The sequence below is a fragment of the Crinia signifera genome, chromosome 3 (assembly GCF_055691185.1).
Source record: "Crinia signifera chromosome 3, ASM5569118v1, whole genome shotgun sequence".
Lineage (NCBI taxonomy): Eukaryota > Metazoa > Chordata > Amphibia > Anura > Myobatrachidae > Crinia > Crinia signifera.
The window spans coordinates 277,521,441-277,548,087 of record NC_139219.1 but is presented as its reverse complement, the minus strand read 5'-3'; the positions used below and the strand labels follow the sequence as shown (position 1 = coordinate 277,548,087).

The 26,647-nt window shown below is 43.5% G+C and overlaps 1 protein-coding gene across 3 annotated transcripts in view; it reads right to left on the bottom strand.

The window, feature by feature from the left end:
• The window catches only part of HDLBP (high density lipoprotein binding protein), a 47,048-nt gene extending 26,570 nt beyond the window's left edge, over positions 1 to 20,478 (bottom strand). For 2 of the 3 annotated variants that reach the window (XM_083178139.1, XM_083178141.1), the window contains exons 1-2: positions 17,983 to 18,113; positions 2,188 to 2,254 (exon numbers count right to left, since the gene is read on the bottom strand). The gene's annotated coding sequence lies outside the window, so the exon portion shown is untranslated. Of the gene's footprint in view, positions 1 to 2,187; positions 2,255 to 17,982; positions 18,114 to 20,408 lie in introns of those variants that run through there. The other variant, XM_083178140.1, reaches the window with a different exon arrangement.
• Positions 20,479 to 26,647: the final 6,169 nt, after the last annotated feature.

Sequence of the window (26,647 nt, the reverse complement as noted above, 5' to 3'; positions counted from 1 at the left end):
CTGTAAACGGTTCACTTATTTTTCTATTATTGTTTTAGACAAACTCACTAGACACACATGGCTGATCACTGGAGCTGTCTCCTGTCTCTGCTATGCCTGTCAAAGCAGCGAACAAAGCCAGGAAGGAACCGGTGGATAACGCTGCCTGAAATTTGCCTTTTTATCACAAGGCTTCTTGTATTCTTTAATTTCAAGTAAATGCAGCTAGACTTACATTTCTTATTACAAATATGAGAAATGCTATATGATCACTTAAATGCCCTTTAATACATTTTGGAGAAAATAAAAAAAAGAATGTGAAAGAGGGCGTGAAGACACCCTTTCACATTTTAGTCCAAATAAATATGCCAGTAAGTACTTAAAGGAAGCGTTCAATCAGAAGTTGACAATTTATTTGCATCCCCACACCCTATTAATAAGGTATTTCAGGCACTCTGAAAGGCTTGACAAGTTAGTTGTGTTTATGCATCTGTAACTCTGTCCATACTCTTACAATTGGCAAGTACACACCTATACATATTAGATAACAAACGGCGGCACTCCAGGTTCATTGAAAAAAGGCAAAATGTATTTCAAACCAACGTTTCGGGGTTTGACCCCCCTTTATCAAGGTGAAAAGCGAATAGCTTATTTCTATTAACAGTACTGGACTTTCGGTCCACGTACAAAGAGAGAGATAGCTATATATTGATCAATCTCTCTCTGCACATGGACCACAAGTCCAATACTGTTAACAGAAATAAAATAGACCCTGACATTTACAATTTCATTTTAGCAACTGACCCCCTAGTAAACTGCAACTTGTGCAAAGGGCCATTCAGTGTCAAATAAACACTTTATTCAAATTTTACCTTACCGACTCAGATTTTGTTACAGTTTGGTATATGAAGTTTATATATGTAGTCTAACAAAAATACAAAATGTTATTTAAATCTCATGCCATTACCAAATTATAGTTGTGTAAAGTTTTAAAAAAACTGGCAAAAATGCACATCCAGCACATTTTTAAATCCCCCAAAAAGCTCCTACTTAAAGCTAGAGGGGTGGGAGTGATGTAATTGTACTGTGTTGTTATATTCAACACAACAGGCTTTGGGCCAGATGCACTAAGCTTCAAAAGTGACCAAATGGAGGGTGATAAACAGTCAGCCAATCAGCTCCTATCTGCCATGTAACAGGCCGTTTGAAAAATGTCAGACAGGAGCGGATTGGTTTGTGGTTTATCACTCTCCTTTATATCACTTTCGAAGATTAGTGCACCTGGCTGTTTGTGAGGAAGAACTTTCTCCAAATTCAAACTGAAATTTTTGATCATAATGATCTGGTTAAAAGTGTAAAGATAATGGGTTCATAGTTAATTATGAAAAAAAAAAGTAATTAAAAAAAAACACAACAGGTGAATTACAAGTAGTAAAAAGGTAATAGATTTGATGGCTTCATTAGCTTAATTACATTAATCAAGATGAATAGAAATATTTGACATTTTATTAGTCAGCCAACTATTTTATTTGAAGATAATTTGACAATGACTCAGTGGTTTTTAAAGTGTAATCAGTAGACATGACAAATACTTCCAGTTGGGTCAACTCAGCATAATACCTCTATTAGGAGGTAAGCATAGTACATCAGGCTTCCTTGGACAAAAAATTATGGTGAAGGTCCAGCCGGACGAAAGAAGGTCACTTATTTGTGTCAACTGGAGATTGTTTAGAGATTTTGTAATGAATACTATAGATATTGTAGCATTCAAAAACACTGAATTCAAGTACATCAAAAATGTCTGTCAAAACCTTATGACGGTCAACGCGCTGCGATAATCATGAACAAAAAATTAAATTTGAAAAAACATCTTGTTCACAGAACATTGTGCTGTATATCAGAAAAAAATAAATAAAAATTATAATAAGACACCACCCCCTCCTCTCTAGCTTAATTAGGATCGCTGCCGTGGTGATTTGAAAATATGACGCGCGCGTGTGTGTGTGTGTGCGCGCGTCGGACAGGTTTTTGAAAACTTTCATAGCCATAATTTGGAAAAAGCATGTGATTTTTAAATAAAATTGTGTTTAGACTACATATATAACATCCATATACCATTCAGTGTGTTGATTGGACACTGATTGACCGCAAAGTCACTTAAAATACAATCAAAGTTTAAAAGTGAAAGAGACACTGAAAACAACTTACCAGCTAAAGGGTCAAAAGCCAGAAAGTCCGTCCGGTGAGCTGAATGCTTCTTTCAGCCTGCCAGCTTCTGTGGAATAATATCATCAATAAAAGGCTAGATCATACAAATCATGGCAAGCAGTGCATAAAAATCCAGTGGTGTATATTAAAATCCATATAAAAAGGATCACATCCTACATTATGACATTCTGACCAATACCAATAAGAAATGACCTACATGTAGTTCTGGTGCTAAACCTCCCCAGAACATAGCTGTAATGGGATGAGAATTCTAGACATAGCTTTCAAAATTCAACCTCTTTTGTAAAACCAAATCATCTTCTTAACACATACAAAAACAGAGGCAATCACAAGGCAGCAGAGTAGCTTTATCTTCCAGCGGGCTTAGCTAGTAACAGATCAGAGTGATCAACTATCACTAGACAGACACTCACAATAAAACAATTCAGCAGGGACCAGAAGTAGTGCTTTATCAATAAAAGTAGAAGTTTTTTATTGGGCAGCAATGGTGTAATGGTTAGGCATTACTGCCTCACCGCACTGAGATCATGGGTTAGATTCCCACCATAACCCTGACTGAGTTTGCATATTCTCCCTGTGCTTGTGTGGGTTTCCTCCGGGTACTCCTTTCCTCCCACAATCGAGAAATATACTGGTAGGTTAATAGGCTCCCAACAAAATTTACCAAAGAATAAATGAGTGTGCATATGGCAGGAAATATGGATTGTTAGCTCCACAGGGACTGATGTGAATGATCAAATATTCTCTTTAGAGCATTGCGGAATATGTGTGCGCTATATAAATAATGGTTAAACTTATGATATCAGTGGTGACCAAGCATCTGTGAGTGCATACACACTCGATATGCTATATTGTCTCTGCTAGCACAGACGATTGAGATGGTCATGAACTTGTGAGTAGGCATCGGCGGGTGCGCATACACTGGGAAAGAACACCACAAGCACTACACACTAAATTCATTCAAAACTATTCAACCTTGTTGGGGGTCGACAATTCTCGGTGCTATGAATAGCACCTCCGCCGCTTCCCCTTCGCCACTTACAATGGTGCGGCGCGGTCACACCGAGCGACGGAAGTGACGTACCGCTCTACTGAGACAGCTGACCGCGCCGCTCCATTGTAAGTGGCGAAGGGGAAGCGGCGGAAGTGACGTTTGCGTCTCAGATGCGTGTCACCCGCCGCTTCCGGATATTGAATTAGAACTTTTTTCTTGGTCTCATATTATATAGCGCATATGCCGAATCCCCCTTAAAACGGAGAAGTTAAAGTGAATATACACAATGTGATAATATCACCAGTATTTATTTTTAAAGCCTTATATACTGATTCCCAGTGTAATACTGGGACTTCTGGTTGGACGCCACACTGGGAGGGATCAAGATGATCAAGCCATTGGTATAAATACCTGCACTAAGCACAACTGCTCTCCAGCCTTGAGAAAGACAGTTCACCTGTCGAAACGCGTTGGTGGAGAGGAGCTGTGCAGTGAACATACCTGTAACCCTGGAAAGACCCGATTGGCAGTGGATGGCCAGGCCATACTCTGCCTGTTCAGGTACGATTCCTTTATTGTCCTGTAACATCTATTGGGTACAGGTTGCACCCTGCACATCATCTATGTTTTATCCACAATAAAACCTTTAAATAAGAGAGAACGTTTCTTTCTTTTGATGATGATCTGGGACGGTTGGAGACCTTTGACGTCACCTCCCATTATCGTTTGTGGGTTTCCAAAAGATACCCTTACGCGCTTACAACTGTGATCGTACATGTGAGTACGGTACGACCCCATTGTTTTGTCACTATCTTACACGGAGGTGGTCTATGAAGTTTAAAGATACCTTGATGTGCCTGTCCACCCAATACTCTGGTGTGAGTGAGGGTACGATATTCATTTGGGAATCTCTCTCTTTTTGAGTTAACTAAATACACATACATTACTAATTTATGTATGTTTACATTTTTTTCATATATCTCCCACATATGAGATACTACTGAAGCGAACAGGAACCCAGCGCCCATCACATACTGGTTTTTCTCTCTGCAATCTTGTCTATAAGAGGCATCTGGTGAACCTTTTTTTCCAGTGCACGGCTGCAGGATTCCGGCTTTGCGCCTTGGGACGATTTCATCCTTTTTGTATATTTTTTGGGGCTTGTTACATTGGAATCAATGTTAAATTTGGTCTCAGGGACCATTTTACATAGATTCCAATGCAAAAATCGCGTCGATTGCATCGCATGTGATTTGGTTGGCATGCGATGGACGCGATTTTTGCGGCCATGATCAATACAATCAAAATCGTGGGCGCCGTGCTAGGAAACAAGTACCTGTTTTTCTTCAGTAAAAAAAAAAAGTGTGTGCAGTACACCTCAATTTTCACTTATATGCAATATTACTGGAGCACCATCTAGTCCAGAGGTTCTCAAAGTCAGTCCTCAAAACAGTGCATGTTTTGCAGGTCTCCTCACAGAATCAAGTGATTCTGTGGATTTTTTTTAAAGTGTCAGTCAGTAATGAGTGCACCTGTCGGGTGACCTGGAAATCGTTAACTGTGTGGGGTCCTGAGGACAGAGTTTGAGATCTACATTGATAGTATAAATTGATATTCAGTGACAAAGTGGTCACTATTGCTGACCACAGCACAGTACTAATTTTAATAGATGTTCTTGGGTCTCCTCCAAATGTCAAAAATCATACTGAGTCAAGTCTGCTGAAACTCACCCTAGTATGTTTAGAGCCACTCCGGCAGGCATGATGTGAATGATTAAACATTTCCCATAATGTGCCATGTTATCTGTTGGCATCAAGCACAGAAAAAAGGATCATTTGAGCCTTAGCCAATCACTTTTTGGCTCGGTCCACATCAGGGCACGGTGGACGTGGCGTTTCAAAGCAGCCAATTGGCAGTTCTGGCTACAGTATTTAAAAGGCAGTGATATGAACTGCAAAATTTAATGCCATTGCAGAAAACCTGCCTCTTGAGTCCAAATAAGTACCCTGAGGAAGACTGCTCTATATTTACTAAATCCTGTTACACACAAACATTAAAATTAGTCACACTGTTTACTGGGAGGAAAAAAAATAAAAATAAAGAGGGATTTGGGTGTCATACCCACAACTATTTAGTTATTCTACATTTCTCTGTGCATTAAACCCTAGGGCAGTGTTTCCCAAACTGCGTGCCGTGGCACCAAGGGTTGCCTCGAGACAATTGAAGGGTTTCCTTGGGTTGGTGGTCCAGGAGCAATTCAGTGTGGCTTCTAATCATAACATATGTTGACAAACAGAAGAGGATCCGATCCCTCCCCACATAACTGGACCCAAAATGGCATGGGCAAAAATATACTCAAAAATGGGTGAAAATGCCATTAAATGAACACTAATAGGCAAATCTTTGCCGTTCTATTTCACCTGGACAAAAACTTGGCCAAGATTGAATATGCCCCTAAAGCCCCGTACACACAGGGGGAGATCTATTGCTCTGCAATATATTGCTCAGTTTCTCCTTTTCATCAGCGACCAGAGATGGTCGCTGATGAAAGGGAACCTCTGCTGGGGGAGCCGCAGAGGTAATTAGCTGGTCGCAGGATCAAGCTCCTGCGACCAGCGATCATAAGGTGTCTAAAAACGGGAGCGCGCACCCGGCGATTTATCACCGGGACGCACTCACATCACTGGCAATATGGTCGCCTGCGACCATATTTCCAGCGATTTCAGCCCCTATCGCCCCCGTGTGTACACAGCTTAAGGATAATGAACATTTTTGTTAAATTAAACTAATTATTTATTTTACAATTAGAAACTTTTGGCTTATGGGTGCCACGATTCAAAAAAAGTTTGGGAGCCCCTGTCCAAGGGTAATGCAAACTAACAGTTTCAGGGCAATGAGCTGGAATCTATAGGTTTCTCTGTGCATTAAAATGTTAGCGCATTTTATTTTTTCCTGTGGCAGCAAAGAAAAAATAAATAAATAATAACACTTTGGGCCTTATGCTGTGTACACACGAGGGCGATAGGGGCTGAAATCGCTGGGAATGTGGTCGCTGAGCGACCATATTGCCAGTGATTGGAGTGTGCACCAGCGATAAATCGCTGGGTGCGCGCTCCCGTTTTCAGCCCTGAATGGTCGCTGGTCGGAGGAACATGCTCCTCCGACCAGCGACATCCCCTGCCTCTTCACCCAGCAGTGTTTAAATTTTCAAACGGGACACGGGGCAATATGATTGCTGAGCAATATATTGCTAGCAATATATTGCCGCGATCATATTGCCCCGTGTGTACGCACCTTTAGTATAACAAGGTCCCACAGCTGACAATTGCACAGTGCTGACAACCAGACAGTAGGTAAATTCTGTGGCAAATTAGAAATGCCCCAAAGCATTTCTTTACCCCTTGACAAACCAGTAGTGCTAAATTCCATCATCAATTGTCTAGTTATAGGTTTCTACTTTCTAGCTGGGTACACACTTGCCAATATATCAATTGTACAGCGAACTAAATATATCATGCGGGCAGTCATATATACGCGATCCTCATAGTACACATACTGCATGTGCAGCACAATATAAACTTTTAGATATATATTGCACGCATCTTTTTCAGCAGCTAAATTGGTAAAGATGTATGCGGTGATGTCATGTATACCAAACCGGTCAGGCAGTGGCATTGCTGTGAGATCCTCAAAATATCTACTAAAAATGCCAGCGTTGTTCACACCAACTGTTCTTTTGGGTGACATTTTAACTAAACTTTAATTGACTTTGATGTATTTTTTTATTTATTTCTTTTTTTTTTTTTTAAATAAATACAAAAAGTCGCTGTGAGCAACACTGACCTTTTTAGTTGATAGTCTGATGCTCAAAGCAACATTGGCACTCAAAGAGTTAACAAGTGTGCCTCCTGCTTGGGCTTAGCGTATTCTGTACAAGGGCACTGTGGTCTCCCTATTGCTTTATGATGATTACCGGGGAGGGGGGGAGGGGGTATTGGGGATGGTGTCTTGGCAATTGTAATATCTTTATTGTGTGCTGCGAGTTGAAAATCACTGATGTATGGGCATTGTACAGCAATACTAGAAGGTTTACAGTTTAGTGTTGGTACATCTAAAATGACTGTTGCCTTATATCTCCTACCATGGAGTAGGACTAATGTAATAGGCACTGTCGGCAAGGACCATACATGATTTCAGCAAAGAGCTTTAAACCACAGACTGAACCTTGGACTTCGGAAAAAAACTACCACAGGTATTTCACAATACATATTAGTGGAAAACACATACATATTGTCATTCCTTAGCAAACGTCAGCTTAAAAACTCTGAACGGTTTGTGGTGCTCTTAGTCACAGTCAAAGGCACATGTAAGTAGCATAAAGATTTCAGAGTTCCATATTAGAAGAGCACCAAAGGCCAGGTCTGTGAAAAATAGTCAGCTTTTTTTTTTTTTGCAGAACTCACTCCAGGCTTCCTGTTTGGAGGCTGATGCAGTTACTCACCTTGCACATCTGCCAACTACGAATATCAGGTTCACTATCAATTAGAAATAAACCGGAAAACTGACCGGCTAAGGCAGAGCTTGAACAGCTATTGCTGCTGTTAGACATCCTGTTGGCCATTTTGTACAATTCTGTTGGACATTATGCGTGGAAACAAGGGTTTCCCTGAGTTGAAACAGATGTGCTCCGTCAAGTCTACACCAGTTTAACTAGTAAGCAGCCTGCTGTGCTCACTGCAAGCTAATGTACGGGCTTACAGAGTAAGATGGGATAGGGAGAATGGGTGCACACCAATTAAACACATCAGACAGAATGCTCTGCTCGTTTTAGAGCTCTTATTTTCTGAACTGCCGTGGCCCCGATGAGGATAATGCAGATGCGTCCTCAGTCTCTAGTGGACACTGGGAACCTCATGGGAAGAACATAAGGTTCTGCAAGCATTATTCCCTGTAGTGCCTGCTTCATATGTAATCACCTGCAGAGACACAGCACGCCACAAAGCTCAATCCTACAGTAAGCCTGGTGACAAAACAAATCTTACATGTTTGCACGTAACAGAACCCAAAATGCACAGGTAAACAAGAACACTCATCTTCGGTATTATTGGGATACGGTCACTAGGTCTATAAGCATTAAGTCGACACTGAAGGTCATCAAAAGGGCAACAGACAAAAGGTCAACATGTTTTTTTTCCACTTTCTTTGAGCCGACATGTGCCGACAGGCGGTAATTCATACCCTATCATATTACCACACACTAGGGCGTGGTGGGAGAATAAAATATGGTGCCTTAAGCTTGGTGAGCGCAGCGAGCCAGGCGAGGGGACACTGCTACGTTTCAGTGTTCATGTCGACTGTCAACATTCGGGTCAAAAAAAGTAAAAACCCCATATCGACCTTTCAACTGTTGACTTTCCCCACATAGACATAATGCTTGTGTCGACCTTCCTGCATGTCAACCTAGTTGGTGTCTGATTAATAACTGGTATGGATTATTGGATAGTTATGGTATTTGTAGGTAATATTTAGGTTTCATTTGTGCCATTTACCCCTGAATACGCAGCACAGTGGAAAACGGGCGATTCTGAATTTGGCCCATGCCCCGATGGTTGGGGTTTGGGAATGGCCCAGATGAGTTGCTCACAGTACGCAGGGTGACGGAAGGGATGGGGCGGCAGGAGCTGGGGTATGGGAATGCCCACAAGTGTAACAGGGACTTCGCAGCTTACTGAGTCAATCAGAATGACCCCTATGTAGACACTTTTCAGAGGAATCAGGTTAAATAGATGCATGCAGAACAATTACACTTTGTATGCTCATGAGTTACATGTAAAGTAGTAGCAAACATTTACAGAAGCCACAACTCAGAGGTAGCTGACTCCAACTAAAATGGGCCTGCTCTTCCTCCTAGCAATAAGGAAAAGACTGGCTGGGCATGTTGGGAACTGCAATTCTATTACCTGGAGACCCACAGGCTTTCCAATCCCAGCTAGTAGAAAGGTTACAGCCTGGAGAAACAACAAGGCCAGCTGATCTGGATTGCCGGAATTCACAGAGCATACAGCAGTAGTGTTCCCGTTTTAGCAAGGTGCTGCACCCTGCCCAATTTTTAAAGGGCAAAATGTGCCCGTCCCTCTAGCAGCACCCCGCCAAAAAGAGCCTGCTGCCTGTTCCCGCCAGTGTGCACGGAGAAGCCCAGCATCACTGTAGATGGCAATTCCCGATGCTTCCCCGGCCGCACAGAGACTTCAGTGGTGCCAGCCCACCCCTATTAGTGACGTGGCGACCGGGCCCCATAAAAAACATTCTGTGCAAGGTGATAATGCTCCAGCCAATCAGAGAACTGTCCTAACTGCCAGTTTACATATTTACCCCTTAATTACATATTACATTTGCTCCAATACAGTACCAGATATTTATTCTATCCAACCAACTAGTTGGATGGTTAGAGGAGTTGGTCTAGTCTACCGGGGTGGCCAAACCGGTCCTCGAGATCTACCAACGGTCCACGTTTTCCAGGTTACCTAGCTGGTGCACAGCTGTAGTCATTACTAACTGTCACATTTTAAAACATGCTGCATTCATTCCTACTATAGATCCGCAGGTTGCCTGGAAAACATGCACCGTTGGTAGATCTTGAGGACAGGTTTGGCCACCTAGTGTATGGCCAGCATTGGTCACCAGCTATACGGCTTCACCCAGTGACAGAACTGTATAACAGTCATGTTTATACCAACTAACATGTTTAATAGTCCCATCAGATCACACAAGACTGCAACATTAATGTTTTTTTCTGGGTAAAGAATGGTACAAGTTAATTTGTAAGAAAGTGCTTTTAAAAAAAACTTTCACTGTGCAAGATTAGCCAACACCCTGCAAGCCTACTAATACTTCAGGTAGTAGCGGTTGCAGATCATTAAAGGTCACGCACTTTATTACATAACCCTACAAAGTATGGGAGGGAAACAAATCTCCAGAGCGGTTTTCGGACGACATCTACAATATATAGGTAGACAGTCAAAATGTTGACACCAAGAGGTTGTATGGTTTTTTTTTTTCACATTTTCCCAACATTTGCTTGAGTTATACTCCACTGCAAAGCTGGGTCGGACCTGGGATCTCGATACCGGGTCCGGCGCTTTCACATTTAAGCCGGGTCACCAATTATACAGAGGGGCGAACTATGTTTAACCCTTTTTATAACCCAGGTCGAATTGCCTATTCGAGGTGCAGTGTGAAATGTACAACTATTGGGAACAGTAACCTGTGCTGAGCAAAGCATGGAGAGAAATGCGAGTCATCAAGGGTCTACGCATTTACCGACAGTGGTCACACAGAACGGAATATACAAGATTTGACCTAGACCTAGCACTATTCTCCTAGACACCACCAGAGCATAAGTACAGATATTCTGCATTGTATTTGATGAAGTCATGTATGAACTAAACATGCAGGGAAATGTGGATGCAGAAATCAGCTGATCTTGCAGTGAACTCTTTGGAATATCACATCCATAATTAATACCCATTGCTTACTTTACAATAAAATGTAGAAGCACACTTTGCATTGACTTCACAACCTATAACTGAATGGTATATTATAGATATTATATGCCCGCGCTCAGGTTTACCCACAATTGTATGTGTTACTACCTGCATGGCAATATTAAACTGTATATGCAGTCTGGTAGATTTGGTGAAAACCATATTGTAATGTCATATAGACATATCTCTCGCTCTCATATCTATCAGGCAAAAACCAAGATTGGACTCATCATTAATACACTGAAACCACAAGGCCTACAATCTTGAAACTTGGCAAGTAGCTTCTCCTTAGGTCCTAGGTGCTTGCTGAGAATGGGATTTACAAACGTCACTGTCGATCTATTGAAAGCGCAACAAAAATCCAAATCATAAAATTTGCAATTTTATACCGCCTGAAAAGGACAAGCGACAGCATCATCCTCCAGCATGCGATCCTGTACAGGTGTGCACAGCACCGATGCTCAGTGGGGATAATAATCACCAGTGACATATGACAGTGGGATCCAACAACCACAGAGATTAATTGCAGTAAACCCAGGGACCGTGAAGCTGTTGCTACTATGGAGGAGCCCGCTCCGGATCGGAGAGGATATTTCCTCAAACTCTGTTGTATGGGAGGGGGCAGGTGTGTGTGGGGGCATCTCCCCTCCATTCAGGGATTACTGTCCCATGCCATTTGCTGTGCATCACACACACCTGCACTAGCCCACACGAGCTGTGACACCAGGGGACCATGTGCCATGTTCTCTTCACATGCCCCTGGAAACCGCTTTTCTGACCTCTATAGCTGGCATTAGCTGCCAAACATGCCAGGGCTGCATCATTGCTCACTGTCCATGGGTTGAGCGGACGTGCCCAATAAAGTTCAACCTTGCCACACCAGTGATTAATGGATAGAATAAGCTCATAGCGTAGCCCAATACAAAGGATACCAAATGGAGTTTGGCATGTGCCATAACCTATCCCCATAGCCCACTAACACTCCATGCTAGTCGCTAACCCCAAGTCCCCCATAGTGTCTAAACTTGACACTCCAGCTGTTGTTGAATTACACATCTCAGCATGCCCTGCTACAGTTTTACTATTTGGCCATGCTAAAACTGATGCAGAGCATGCTGGGATGTGTAGTTCAACAACAGCTAGAGTGTCAAGGTTAGCCATCACTGGTCTGAACATAACCCACCATGGCACACTTGCATTCTGGTTGCCAGCTGTCAGGATTCCAGCATTGACTGTAATCCATATCAGAGTTCAAGCATGTGCTCTGGCGGCACCAGGATTCCGTCAAATGTCTTCATGCCACAGCTGGGTACAGAATTGTACCCAGTTAAGACAACAACCAAGACAGCTTTTTAAAAGATCTTTTCACTTTATGCCCATACTAAATGCAGATCTTTTTCAAGTATCTTTTTTAAGCAGCTTGAACTTTTACCATATTTTAAAGGTGGATACCCACCTGGCCGATATTGGCACATCGTTGCTTCTAGCCATATCAGAACTACGTCATCTAACCAATTCCACGTTCCCGCAGCTGCATGCAATATCTTATAGTTTGCAGTGAGGCACTGCTAATCGGAAGATATTGCAGTATAAAGGACGAAACTGCAATCATTCAGTCATTCATCACATTGCTCTAGTGTGTACCTAGATCACTTATATCAGCCAGGTACAACAAATCTAAAGTGTATCTATTTATTACCTGTCAGGAAACAGAGCTACTTGGCATCACTAGATACAATGGCAAGTAACAAATAGTGGCAGGATGCAGCTTTGTGGGCAACATGCACTTCTTGAAAAGGGGGCATGGCCCCTTACTGGGGGGTGTGCAGGGCACCTATAGGATATCTATCCTTAATGTAAATAGATGCCGAGCAAAATTATGCAATACATGGCTGAAAATGACCAAAGTATTCTAGAAACAACGCGTTTTAATCTGAAGGCATATAAACCACACTATTCGGCTAAAATCATCTGGAGATGGATTATTTTATTTACAAATAAAATCTTAAATGCCAGCTAGAATAGACAGAAGCATAAAGTTGCTACAGGTCTTTACAAATGTTTCCAAAGGGAACATGCCACACCTTGACCTGTATGGTTGTTGAAGACACAAGGTTCAATGCCTTATGTACAGTCTCAGGATGGAACTACAAATCAAAGGTTAAAAGTTACCATGCCTGTCTTTTTACACATCTTCACATTAAAACTTAAATCTTCTTTTGCTTTAGAAAAAAAAAAGTTAATGCTTGCTATATCCGCATGCATTGTTTGACTACATCAACAGATGTTCCACAATTACTCTGCAAATAAACATTACAAAGAACAATTTAGCATAGGCTTTGAGGAAGAGCTGTAATCAAACTAGACTGAAATGTTCAGTTTTTGCTTCGTTTCTTAAATGATTACTTTAAAAGTAAATTACAGACAGTAAAAGAAAACACAGGTAAGAATAAAAGTGACCGTAATGCTGCCCATACAATTGTGAGATATTGTATACAATACTTCGATTTCGACCTCATCTGGCCGAGAAATCAAATGATTGTATGCACAAAATGTGTTCCTTTCGATGCGATGCGCGGCCACGCCGCTCGAATGTCGCGTCTCACAGTCTTTAAGCGCTGCACATAATATTTCTCGAATTGTATGTGCGGTCGAATGCTGTTTTGTGCGCATGTGATTTTTCTAAACGGCGACGTGCGATTCTTGAACAGTTCTGGTCACTTCCTGGCCCCTCCTCTCTTTTTTTTTTAACCAAACGGTGCATTCAATAAATCGCATGATTGAATGCAAAATCGAATGCACCAAGATGAAAACCTGACATTTTACTTCCTGATCCATAAAACACAGACCCTGCAGTGTGACATTGACACCACTGGTGTACAGTCCAAATCAAACTCATGGCGCTCCAGCTGTTGTGGAACTACATGTCCCAGTATGCCCTGCCACAGATTTTATATAATGGATTGCTAAAACTGTGTCAGAGCATGCTGGGACGTGTAGTTCCACAACAGCTGGACTGCCATGAGTTTGACACCACTGCTGTAAACCAAGACCCCTCTGGAATCAGGCTAGGCATATGTATCCATGCCCATTTACCTAGATTGTGAGACACTATCATCTGGTCAGTGTATTTCCCAGTCTTGTTTAATTAGGATTCTGTCCCCGATTTTAAACAAAATATGTTGCCAATAAGTAAACCAATGTTATTACATAAAATCAACTTGTCAACATAGAAAAATAGATCTATAGATAGATATGAGGTGGTAACCCTGCCTACCGCAATCAGCCAATTAAAGGTCATTTGTAAAAGAGAAAGATTACTAGGTGGATGCACTAGAAGTAATGGGGAAGTGTTCGGAGGAAGAGTCTCTGCACAGTGCAGGCATAGGGATCAAACAAGGATCACTGTCAGGGCGCAGAGCCTCAGCAGGTGTGTAGGAGAAGGAGGCTCTGTCTCCCAGCATGGAGCAGTGTGATCAGCAGGGACAGGCTCCTCTGTACTGCCACCTCAGCACAGCCTGTATTACCGGTATGGGGGAGGGGACTACTTAAAGGGCCAGAGCTCCCTGCCAGCTCAGCATGCATCAGACAACGCTCTCAAACGATTAACCATTTTGCTGCCTGATTCATAGAATAGAAATAGAATTTCTTAAGACCATTTGGAGAATAAATAAATCTGAGGTTCATACAAAAAGCAACACGTTACATACAGTACTTAGTGACTGTGGGTTCTGTAGATATTTCCATATGGATAAGCATTAGCAGGAAGACTGACTATAATTATGTAATAAGGTATAGAATTTCAGAGAAATAAAACTCACAACTGTCCTAAGAGCCTAACTTTCCAAAGACAAAAAGGGATTTTCCACATGTTTAGCCATACCTCTGCAAATTCATTACAGATCCTTGTCTTCTTAATTAACCACACCAGAAAGTGACATGGAAAGAATGTAAAATAAAAAAAAAAAAATCAGGAAAAACAGAACATCTAGAAAGGGCTTAATATGCTGAATTCCAGTGCCCTAAGCTATTATGCCGTACAATCACATCAGTCGTCTGTCACACACGTTTGGTAATCAACTCTCAGAATGGGCTCCACAAGAAATACAAACTGCCAAACTTGTTACAAATGTGTTCCCTCAAAAAGAGCCTGCTTCTTTAATAGAGAAATCCGTTCAGTTACCAGAATGCCTGGAATTATGGAATGTGCTCGGAAAGAGGAATTTTTTTTTTTTTTTTCACGGAGTCTTTAACATAGGGGGTGGCGACTGCACTTTAGAAACAGGACAATGATCATCACAGGCTGATGTTCATGGGAGAAGGGAGCCCAGTGCTGGAACTTTATTAGCGCCCGGAATAAACTTTCAAGGCTGACCTTGTATATTATTGATCAGGTGTTCAATGCTAATTTGCCAATTTCTTACATTTTACTGCAGGGGCCTTTTAGAATGTAAGCTAAATTTAAGCATGAATGGACCAAAACTACCTTTTTCTAGATCTGAGCGTCTGTGTGCCAAACCAGGGCAGTCAGACTATTAACCCATTACCTTTTCATAGATACTAGAAAGTAGGTGACACTCCTTTTAGGAGTTCGCTATTTACCCTGAAGAACTCCAATATGTGGGAGACTGGCTAATAACTTTGTTGAGAGGGTTTTTCCAACTTAAAATTCCATAATGCATTCTATAAGAGTTATTCTTTAAAATGATCAATTACAAGTGTATGCAGTCTGACTATTACTACCTCAATAGACCTTGTGCTCCTCTAGCGCATAAAAGAAAAATACTTCGCTCTGGAACTTTGGACTGAGACTTAAGCAACATGCAACGCTGTAATGTATTCAGTATGCACAATAGGCCTACATCGAAGTTTCTTACAGATGAAGTAGCATACCAAAAAAAGGTCGAAAAAGCATTATAGTGTGTAACTTAATAAACTATATGCCCCATTCTGGCCAGACTGCCATCACTGGACAAGTTTTATTTAGTTTCTTATAGAGCGCAGCATATTCTGTAGCCATTTACAGTTGGAAACAGTGTTAAAACAAGTAGCAAACTGATAACAGTTAGGAGGGCCCTGCTCGCACACTTACACAAGTAGCAAACTGATAACAGTTAGGAGGGCCCTGCTCGCACACTTATAATCTATAGTTTACAATTCGCATGTATAGCACCTACAAAACTCACAAAAACACTGTAAAAATAATCCCAATAACAGAGGGCAGAAACTGCCACATAAAAATGAAGAATTACATTGATGTATGTAATGTTGCAAAGTCACCAATGCAGGAGTTATTTCTACACACTAATAGTACATATTCTCCTTAGTCACACTTGCCAACATTGTGACAACAAATTAAGCTGCCAAAATAAAACAATGACATTACCACCACATCAAAGCACATCACCTTAAATAATCTGCATTATGCTATTAAATCACATATGCGTCATCATCCATATTGTAATATTGTAGCAACTTGTAAGACTTTGGTTTTATGAGAACATTAATGAATAGGTCATTTGGAACATTCAATTAAATTTCATAGTGGATTTATAGAAATAAACGAATGCTGGCAGCAAACCGCAACATTAATTAAATATAGTATGGTTTTTATAGGAGAACCACAAACCATACAGTTAAAATGATAACATGGGACAGTATATATACATACACACATAATTAGTAAAAGTTTATTTAGGCTATATTATGGGTAAATTTATGTTCAGTTTATAAACCCCATGATCTGAACTATAGCAGACTTTGCAAACTAGTTCCATTACCATACATCCTTAATTACCATTGACAAACATGTAACCAAATGACAGGTCAAATAAATACGTTTTCGTATACAAAGTTCAGATTAAAACAGCATTTTTGGATGACAGGTGTTTGATGGTAACCGGAAGATGAAGGCTATTACTTATTTTTATGTTTCATACTAGCCAAGTAAGCAGTTTACCAACAAAAAAATGCTATGAAATTTGTATCTGCCAGTGAGATTAAAAAGAAACCGCACACAATGTCAGATGAGAAAGTCAGCTAGTTACAATTAAGTAGTCCTCTTATTTTCACTTGCAGAGCTTGCAACATCCACTGCTGGCTGGGAGATGGATTAGGAGGATTTCACCTCCCCCTCTCTTAACTGCATATCCCTCCCACCCTAGGCCTCTTTCAATGCCAACGTCACCACTTCAGGCCCAGGTTAAACCTGTGTTTCTTGCTAGCCACATAATTAAACACTCCTGTCTACAGGTGACAGGTAGCTGATAAAAAAGGAAAACCATATTCATGACAAACATGCTGGAGAAGTTAAGAGCTAAAATATTAGGCTCGTCACCCCATTACCTCTAGCTATAAATCAGTGTACCAGCAACAATTTGAACCATCTGGCAGTAAAACTGCATATACCAAAAACAAACACTAAGTTGAATTATATAAATATCCATAAAATTCACCATGTTAACGCCACTCAGGAATGACGGATTTGGAAACTGGTACTCTCCAGAAAGTTTTTTAAATCTGTAAACCCTGATTATGCAGTGCCACAAGGCATTCCTCAGACTACTACTGGCACCTTGTGCCTCTTCTGGCTGTCAAGACACTAAGTGGGCACACCAACATTACATTAACTGGGCACCATTCCATATTCTTCCATTCACAAAACTGAACTGCAGATAAATAAGTTAGATGGATTGTCTGGAGCCAGACACATCCCAGGTGGGCAGGTCAGTACAGTGTACCTCAGGCTGCAGTCCTATATATATCACTACTAGCCATCGAGCTCCACATTTCAATACTGTCAGGCTATGGAGACGGAGTAGAATGAATAATTAGAGAATGAGATATAGAAATGTATATATTTCTATATCTCATCTCACAGATTTATAGATATCCCACACTGCACACGTTCAAGGTAAGTCTGGTGTAACATATGTTAGCTGTAAGAGTGCAGCCATTGGCAGTACAGCACTAGGGACGTGTGAGCTGCATCAGGCAGACATCGATCGTTTTGTACAGGACATTGATGAGCTGGCCGGTCGGCCAGAGATCTATAGGGTGCCTGGGTCGTGGAGTCCGGCTGCTGCAGTGAGCACAGTCCAAGGCTCCCGCTACCTCCCATACAGACTACACCACGCAGCCAGCGATAACAGCAGCTGCACAGCGTACTCCGGCCAGCCCCCTGGCGGCTACCGGGCCCCGCCGTTACTCCCCAGGTACCCCTCTCCATACACTCACTCCGTGTCCCGATCCGCTGACTGCCGGGGAAAGCAGCGGCCGCCTCGTCCAGAACTTATATACAGCGCGCTGTAGCCTATCACCTACAGGTACGTCATCAGCCGCGACACGTCAGCCTGAGTGCGGGGCTGGTGGTGAGGCAGCGGATGTGGAAATGCGTCAGGCAAGGTGGAGGTCGAAACTTTTTTTTTTTTTTTTTTTTTTTTATGGTAAAAGCTTTATTGAAAAGAGTATACATGAGAACAGTTAAAAAGGTTCCATTCATCCATGGTTAGATTGCTTGCAACTAAGCAGGAGACAGAGGCAGCCGGGACAGCTTATAGGCACATACAATATACATGGCTTCCATTGCCTTTAGTTAAAGAAGACGTGTATGTTTTCTTCCACTGTTATTAAAAGTTGGACATTTACACTGTAATAGTACTTTATAAGAGACAGAAGGTTAGCCTCATGCAGTAATCTCATGGTTGTCCTGGACCTTTATGGCTGAGAAAGGAAGATCCCTAGAAAGATGGCTGCATGGAGCAGCACCTGAGGCTGCGGGTGAACATCGGAAGCCGATCGTTGTTCCAGAATCTAGGGTTACTGGGACTGTCTGGTAATTAAGATCGGAGTTCAGAGGAGTGACAGTCATTTCTCCGACATCGGAATCCTGACTGCCAGGAGCCCGACGAGGAGGGTGAGCACATTCAAGCCACTTGGAGGCTCGTCAATCAGCTGGGGGCAAGGTAGCAAGCTGAGCTCGCCACCCATTCTATTCTGCCTCTATGGGTTTCATGGACCCCCACGAGGAAAAATTGCCTGTGTAAGTTAGTATTCCAACTATCAGGCTTCTGCCAGTCGGGATTCCGATGTCAGAGAAACAACTGTCAGAATCTCGATAGTTGGTGAATCATCCGGCACCCCATTGTGCATGCAAACTAAAACATAGACTGGTGGCCTTGTGATGGCTGAATGCCACTGTGCAGTATTAGGATTAGACTTTCTTTATAAAACACCACAGGTGGTTGCAGCACTGTACAAGTGGTACACATTACAATACATGGTACACAAAACTTTACGTTACAGTAACTGAAAAACTAAAAAAAAAGCACAGGTAACAAGTAAACCCCTTTCATGCCGAACCTGGCAAGTCCTCTGTATAATGGGTGCCTCGCGTTTAACGTGAAAGCACCAGACCTGGGATTGCACAATTCTCCATACACAATACAGCTGAGATGTAGGGAGGCAAAGGAGTTGTCTGCATACTGTCAGGGGGGGTGCCAGAGTTCCACAGTTGGGATCCTGACTGTTAAAACACTGACAGGCGGGTTCCCGACGGCCACCGGCTATTCTCCCTCGTGGGGGTCCATGACCCCCCATAAAGGGAAAATAGAATAGGTGCCGAGCATAGCGAGCCGCAGTGTGGCGAGCGCAGCGAGCCCACAAGGGGCTTTGTTGCGCTCGCCATACTGTCTGACTCAGGCCAGTCGGGATCCAAACGTCGGGCTAATGACTGTCAGAACCCTATACCACACCCGTCAGGGGTAGGTTGTTGATAGAGATGAATGATTACAAGTGAGAAGAGATACAGTTATTTATTTAGTAACAGTTTCTTATATAGCACAGTAAATTCCGTTATGCTTTACAATTGGAAACAGTAATAAAGCAAACTGGATAATGACAGACAATCTTACAATCTTTTTGAGACATACCCTCCAAAATGCTCTGCTCCTAGACTTCCCGTTTATTGTATTATTGCGGTCACCTGTGTTAAACACCATTCTCAATTAACTAGTTCAATACAGGTGATGATAATAATACATTGAGAGGAATGAGAGCATGTTGTACGTAATGGAATTGGTCATGTTGGAGGGTTTGTAGATGTAGCGGATTAAAGCTGGGTACACACTAAAAGATATATCTGCAGATTAATGGATCTCCAGATAGATCTACAGACAGATAGGGCAGTGTGTTCCTCATTCACACTGCTCGATCCATCGTAACTGACATCATAAGTGGGCTGGCGCATTTGCATGCACCAGACAGCTGAACTATCACTCACCGGCGGCTCTCGGCAGATGGCCCTTACACACAGCACAATACACGGATATAGCTATAGATATATTGGGCATTGGCTATGTTGTAGTGTGATGCCATTCACAGATATAGGGCTCGTAGACACTGGTGGATGGTGCATCGATGGATTGGCCAGTGCGTATGAAAAGGGCTGTGAAAACGAGCTTACAGTTTTAGGCAAAATGTAATGCTGGCAATACTGCGGCTATTCTATTGATTATTTGCTTTATGCTGTGGATCTTTTGAAATGGGTCAGCAAGTAAAGACTCCCCTGTGCAACAACTAGGAGCAGTGGCTCTCAGTGAGGCAGGTACTAATTTACCCAGGCCCTGGCCTGATGGAGGGGCCTAGGTCCACCACTCTCTTACCTGGCACTGCAGCTTCTACCTGTCATCCAACTCACGCAGCCATGTGCTGGGTGCAGGGAGGCTCCTGCCTGTCAGCCAACTCATGCAGCCATGTGCTGGGTGCAGGGAGGCTCCTGCCTGTCAGCCCTCCTCACACAACTGTGTGCTGGGCTGCAGCGTTTTCAAAATGTGAAAAATCATGTGCACTGCAGGTGGGGCAAATGTAACCTGTTCAGAGATCAATTAGATTTGAGTGGGAGTGTTCAAACTGAAATTTAAATTGCATTGTAAAAAATAAAGCCATCAGTATTTACTTACCCTGCACAGAAAAAACAAAACAAACAAACAACAAGAGGCCAGTACACAAAGGAAGAGTTCAGGGCTATTTCTAATTGATCTGACTAGATCGCTAAAGCCCCGTACACACGGGGGGGATATATTGCTCAGCAATATATTGCTAGCAATATATTGCTGAGCAATATATTGCTGAGCAATATATTGCTCAGTTTCTCCTTTTCATCAGTGACCAGAGATGGTTGCTGATGAAAAATAAACTGCCGGGGGGAGCCCGGCAGTGGAAATCAGCTGGTCGCAGGAGCATGTTCCTGCGACCAGCGATCACTACAGGGGTAAAAACGGGAGCACGCACCCGGCGATATATCGCCGGTGAACACTCCCATCTCGGGCAATATGGTCACTTAGCGACCATATTTCCCGCGATATTACACAAAATCGCCCCCGTGTGTACGCAGCATTAGAAATTAAGCAAACGTCGCCTGTGTGTATACCTTCCAGCGATGTCAATGCACGGTCCCGCGCATCGCTATCACCTGACTAGATCACCAGTGTTTTTACAAGTGAATTGCATGTTTACCAGCGAAGTGTGCTATGCGATCTGTGCTTAAATGGGGAAACCATTGCCCCAGGTGTACAGGCCTTAAAGCTGTGTACACACGGAGCAATATGATAGCTGGCAATATATTGCTCAGCAATCATATTGCTCAGTGTCCCGTTTTCATCAGCGACCAGAGATGGTCCCTGAAATGACACACTGCCAGGAGAAGAGGCAGGGGGAGTCGCTGGTCGGAGGAGCATGGTCGCATGCTCCTCCGACGAGCGACCATTAGGGGGCTGAAAACGGGAGCACGCACCCAGCAATATATCAGCGACCATATTGCCAGCGATTTTTTGCCTGTTTGTACACAGCTTAACTCTCTCTGCACATATTACATCTGCCCCACCTACAGTGCACATGGTTTTGCCAATTTTGAGAACAAATTTGTCCTGTAATCGGGTCTGAATTAGGCCGGAGTTTTCTTACACTCTATAACAGGTATTCCCAACCACGGTCCTCAAGGCACACTTAAGCTGTGTACACACGGGGGCGATAGGGGCTGAAATCGCTGGAAATATGGTCGCTGGCGACCATATTGCCAGTGATGGAAGTGTGTCCCGGCGATAAATCGCTGGGTGCGCGCTCCCTTTTTCAGCCCCATTCTAATAGCTGGTCGCAGGAGCTTTCTCCTGCGACCAGCTGATTACCTCTGCAGCTCCCCCGGCAGAAAGATCCTTTTCATCAGCGACCATCTCTGGTCGCTGATGAAAAGGAGACACTGGGCAATATATTGCTAGCAATATATTACTGAGCAATATATCTCCCCCGTGTGTATGCAGGGCCGGTGCAAGGCTTCTCAGCACCCTAGGCAAAACTTCAACCTACTCCCCCCCCCCCCCCCAATTTTTTTTTTTTTAGATCATATGGTCATCCAATCCCCGTGACCCCCCCCCCCCCCCCCCCACACCCCACACCCTCCGCTTTGCCACCCACAACAGAGTACAAGGAGGAGGGGGCAGCAATGTAGGAAGTATGATTTAAGGGAAAGTATCGAGGTGAGGTCTTAGAAGTTCCACAGCCGCCGCCTGCATTAAGTACAACAAGGATCCTCATAGGCATCCTTGATTTTTTGATTTGTAGACTTGGTAGCGCCCCCCAGATCCTGGCGCCCTAGGCAGCTGCCTAAAGCTGCCTAGTGGTAGAGCCGGCCCTGTGTGTATGGGGCTTAACAGTGCAGGTTTTAGTGATATCCAGGCTTCAGCACAGATGGTTTAATCAGAATCACTCAGGTACTAATTAAGTCACCTGTGCTGAAGCCTGGATATCACTAAAGGTGCCCACACACGCACCGATCCCGGCGGTGCGATGCTATACGATCGGGTGCGCGCTCCCGCGGCACCCCATCGCACAGTACAAAAAGTATGTGCTGTACATACTTTTTGTACTAGCTTTTTCTAGCATAGCATCGCATCGTATGCACATCATATGCACAAGGCATACGATGCAATGCTATGTGTGCTAGTTAAGCCCACAACGCACGCCGGGATCGGTGCGTGTGTGGGCACCTTTAAACCTGCACTGTTGGTGTGCCTTGAGGACCGTGGTTGGGAATGCCTGGTCTATAATACTGAAATACTTAACAACAACAACAACAAATACTTAATAACAACTTACAATGCATTGATCTTAAGTTGTTTTACAAAACATTTTTCAGTAAGAACTTATGATATAATAAATGGGATTTCAAACTAGTGTTAAATTGTCAAGATTAAAAAGAAATATTTGTTTTACCAGCTGAGCTGAATAACAGAGGTGAAGAATGATAGATTGGCAGTCTGCACCAAAGACCCATTGCAACGAGGTTTATACTAGCTGCAATCAGCACACAGATTGCATACCTCCCAACGTTACCCTTTCCAGGAGGGACACATTGGGGCAGATGTATTAAGCCTTAACAAGAGATAAATACAAGGGTGATAAGGAGAGATAAACGTACAGCCAATCACATACCTCCCAACAGTCCCTATTTTAGCGGGACAGTCCTGATTATTAGGGCCTGTCCCGCTGTCCCACCCGCGGCTGGCAGTGTCCCGCGGTGAGGGGGGGCTGTTGGGAGTCCCCCCTGTCGGCTGCTAAGCAGCGGGGAATAGACGCTGTGCGCATGCGCACAGCGTCTATTCCCGCAGCCAGGGGGCTGGGGGCATGGCTAGAGGCTCATAGAGCCTCTGGGTCATGCCCCCATAGCGGCAAAATGGGGGCGTGAGTCGTGAGTATGGGGACGTGAGTATAGGCCACGCCCCCTGAATTAGACCACGCCCCAAAAAATTTAGGCGCACCATCGGCGCACGTCAGCAGTGTCCCGGGTCCGGCGTCCACAAAGTTGGGAGGTATGCAATCACCTGCCAACTGCCATGTTACAGGCTGTGTTTGAAAAAAGTAAGGAGCTGGATGTTTATCTCTCTTTATCACCCTTGCACTTATCTCTTGTAATACATCTGCCACACTGCTCGGCTCCTGCACTTCCCTGGTAATGTATGATTGTCATCACCTGTGGTGGAACACCTTTCTTATCAATTAACTAGTTCAAAATAGATGAAGGTAATCATACATTAAAGGCCCATACACACTAGAAGATTTTCATTTCAAAAGACTTTGCCAAAATCTGTGATAGATATATCTATCACCAAAGTAGTGCGTACACACTGAGCTATTTTCCCCAAAGAGCAAAAGATTTTCAGGAGGCAAAAGACTTTGCTGAACATCTTTCAGATAAAAGGCTATTTACATAATGGGCAGGGTTTAAATTCCAAGGGTGGGAGCAGGGGCTGCTTTATTCAGTGCACTTCTGTTCTTGGAGCCTGATTCAGAACTGATCACTGGGTTGCGTATATACAGAGCCTGGCGATCGGGTAAACGTTGCCCCGTCCGGGGAAATTCCGCTCATGTGCAAGGCTACAATTTTATTTGCAGCCGTGCACGTAGGGAGAAATCCATTCACCTGTGCCAGCAATATTTAGGTTACTGCCATAATAAAATTAGGATTACCACCTTTGTGTTGAGAGATTTCCAGACAGTGGCCCAGTCCTTGATCCATCCACAGCCCACCCATTGACCTGCCCCCAGACCGCCCGTTGACTCACCTTATCTTGTTTTTTATTCTTGATTTTGCACATTATAATGGCCATTACACATTATGCCACACATCGTAATGGCCATTAAACATTATGCCACACACTGTGATGGGCATTACATATTATACCACACACACCATAATGACTTTTACATAGTATGCCACATTATTGCCGTTTACCTACATATTAATTGCTAGGGGTTTCTTGCTCAATGCCAGAGGCTTCAAGCTAGATGACAGGGCCTTTATGCAAGATGCTATGGCCTTCATACTCAATGCCATGGGGGAGTGAAGTGCTCATTGCCATGGGAAATTTTAAGAGCAGTGAGCATGGCGAGAGCGGCAGCCAGACAGCCGGGCCGAAAGCATTGCGCAGCCGGAAGCAAAATAGCTGCAGACCTGCTCGTCGGCCCGGCTATCTCTCTCTTTGGCGAACGTGCACACATATCGTGTCTCACTCTCACTAATGAGACTAATGTAACTAATGTTGGCGCCGCTGCTGGACTCTGTCTGTTCCCGGATATTCTATAGTCCAGGAACGCCACGTGTCCAGACACCAGCTTAATTACCGCACTGTCTGGAGTCATATATATATATATATATATATATATATATATATATTATTGCCTAAAACAAATTCATTGGTGCCCAGTAGTGCCAGTAATATATACATTGCTGGCATGTGCCAGCAATGTATATATTACTGGCTTATGTGTCATTGGTGCCCAGTGGAACAATAATATATACTTTGCTGGCATGTGCCAGCAATGTATATATAACCTTAAAACAACTTCATTGGTGCCCAGTGGGGCAGTAATATATACATGCTGGCATGTGCCAGCAATGTATATATTACTGCCTTAAAACAACTTCATTGGTGCAGTAATATATATATGCTGGCATGGGCCAGCAATGCATATATTACTGCCTTAAAAGAACTTCATTGGTGGTCAGTGGCATTATGCTCCACGCAGCAGGAGCAGGGAGCTGGCCAGTCAGACGGGGGCGGGGCTTACTGCCAGGGGGTGGGGCGTCCCGCCAGGCTGTATGTTCGGGCAGGGGAGTGGAGCAGAGAAGCTGTGCAGCCGCAGCGTTGTAGCCGGAGGAGAGGCAGGCAGAGTTGGAGCGGGGCAGGGTGAGTATGAACAGGGGGAGGGAGTGGGCTGTCAGTCGGACTGAAAGACTTTCATCTTTCAGTCTGGCTGCTGTACACACTTGGCAATGATGGCTGAAAAATCAGCCATCATCGCTAGGTGTGCTGGTAAAACCAGCAGATTGCCCACCTCGCTAGGGATGATGCGGGAGCGCGCATCATCGCTAGTCGGAAATCTCTGGGGCATACACACTAGGCGATTTTCAGCTGAAAATCGTCAAGTGTGTATGGGCCTTAAGAGGGAAGTCCAGGAGCAGAGCATTGTGTCCCTCATGGAGAGGGTCAAGTTGGGAGGTATGTGCCTTATACTCTGGCACCAAGTCACGTTTTAGACACAGAATATATAACTGACATCCCTTAAGATGTTAGTGATCAAATGACCACCACTAAAGAGTGGATGATAAGCAGGAAAAAGGAGTGTCTGACCAAGTAGGTGCTTGCTAAAGATCCATGGTGTTTAATGTTGACATTAGTTTGGAACAACATATGAAATACCCTTTTGAGATTGTATGGGAAGTCCGATGTTTGAAAACTTTTTATCTTGTCTCTGTGTATGATCATGGCTATAAACTGAATATGCTTCAGAAATGATTACCATATATACTTGAGTATAAGCCGAGGCACCTAATTTTACCACAAAAAAACTGGGAAAACTCAAGTATAAGCCTAGGGTGGGAAGTGCAGCAGCTATTGGTAAATATCAGACCACCCATAGAGGCCATACTGTATAAGGAAAATTACCCGACATGCTAAATTTGAATCCCATACTAGAGAAAACTGTCATACATTGGGAAATTACAGTAAGGTTTTGATATTTTGGAGTGCCATACATGTGGGAAGCATGCTGTGTGACATGTATGTGTGTGTGTGGAGGAGTGTGTCATACTGTATATGTATGTATGTATGTATGTATGTATGTATGTATGAGGGGGATCAGTGTCTCTGGGCGGCACTCATCCATCCAGCACCTGCTGCAGGGACACACTGCTGCTGCTGGGATCAGACATGGCATCCCCGGCCTCCTCTCAGTGGCAGCACTCAGGCTGCCGTACGCATAACCTCTGACCCGGTGTCCGCACCGCCCTCTCGTCCCCCGGGTACAGGTCACTGGGCTCGGTCACTGCGGGGAGATCACCAGTGCA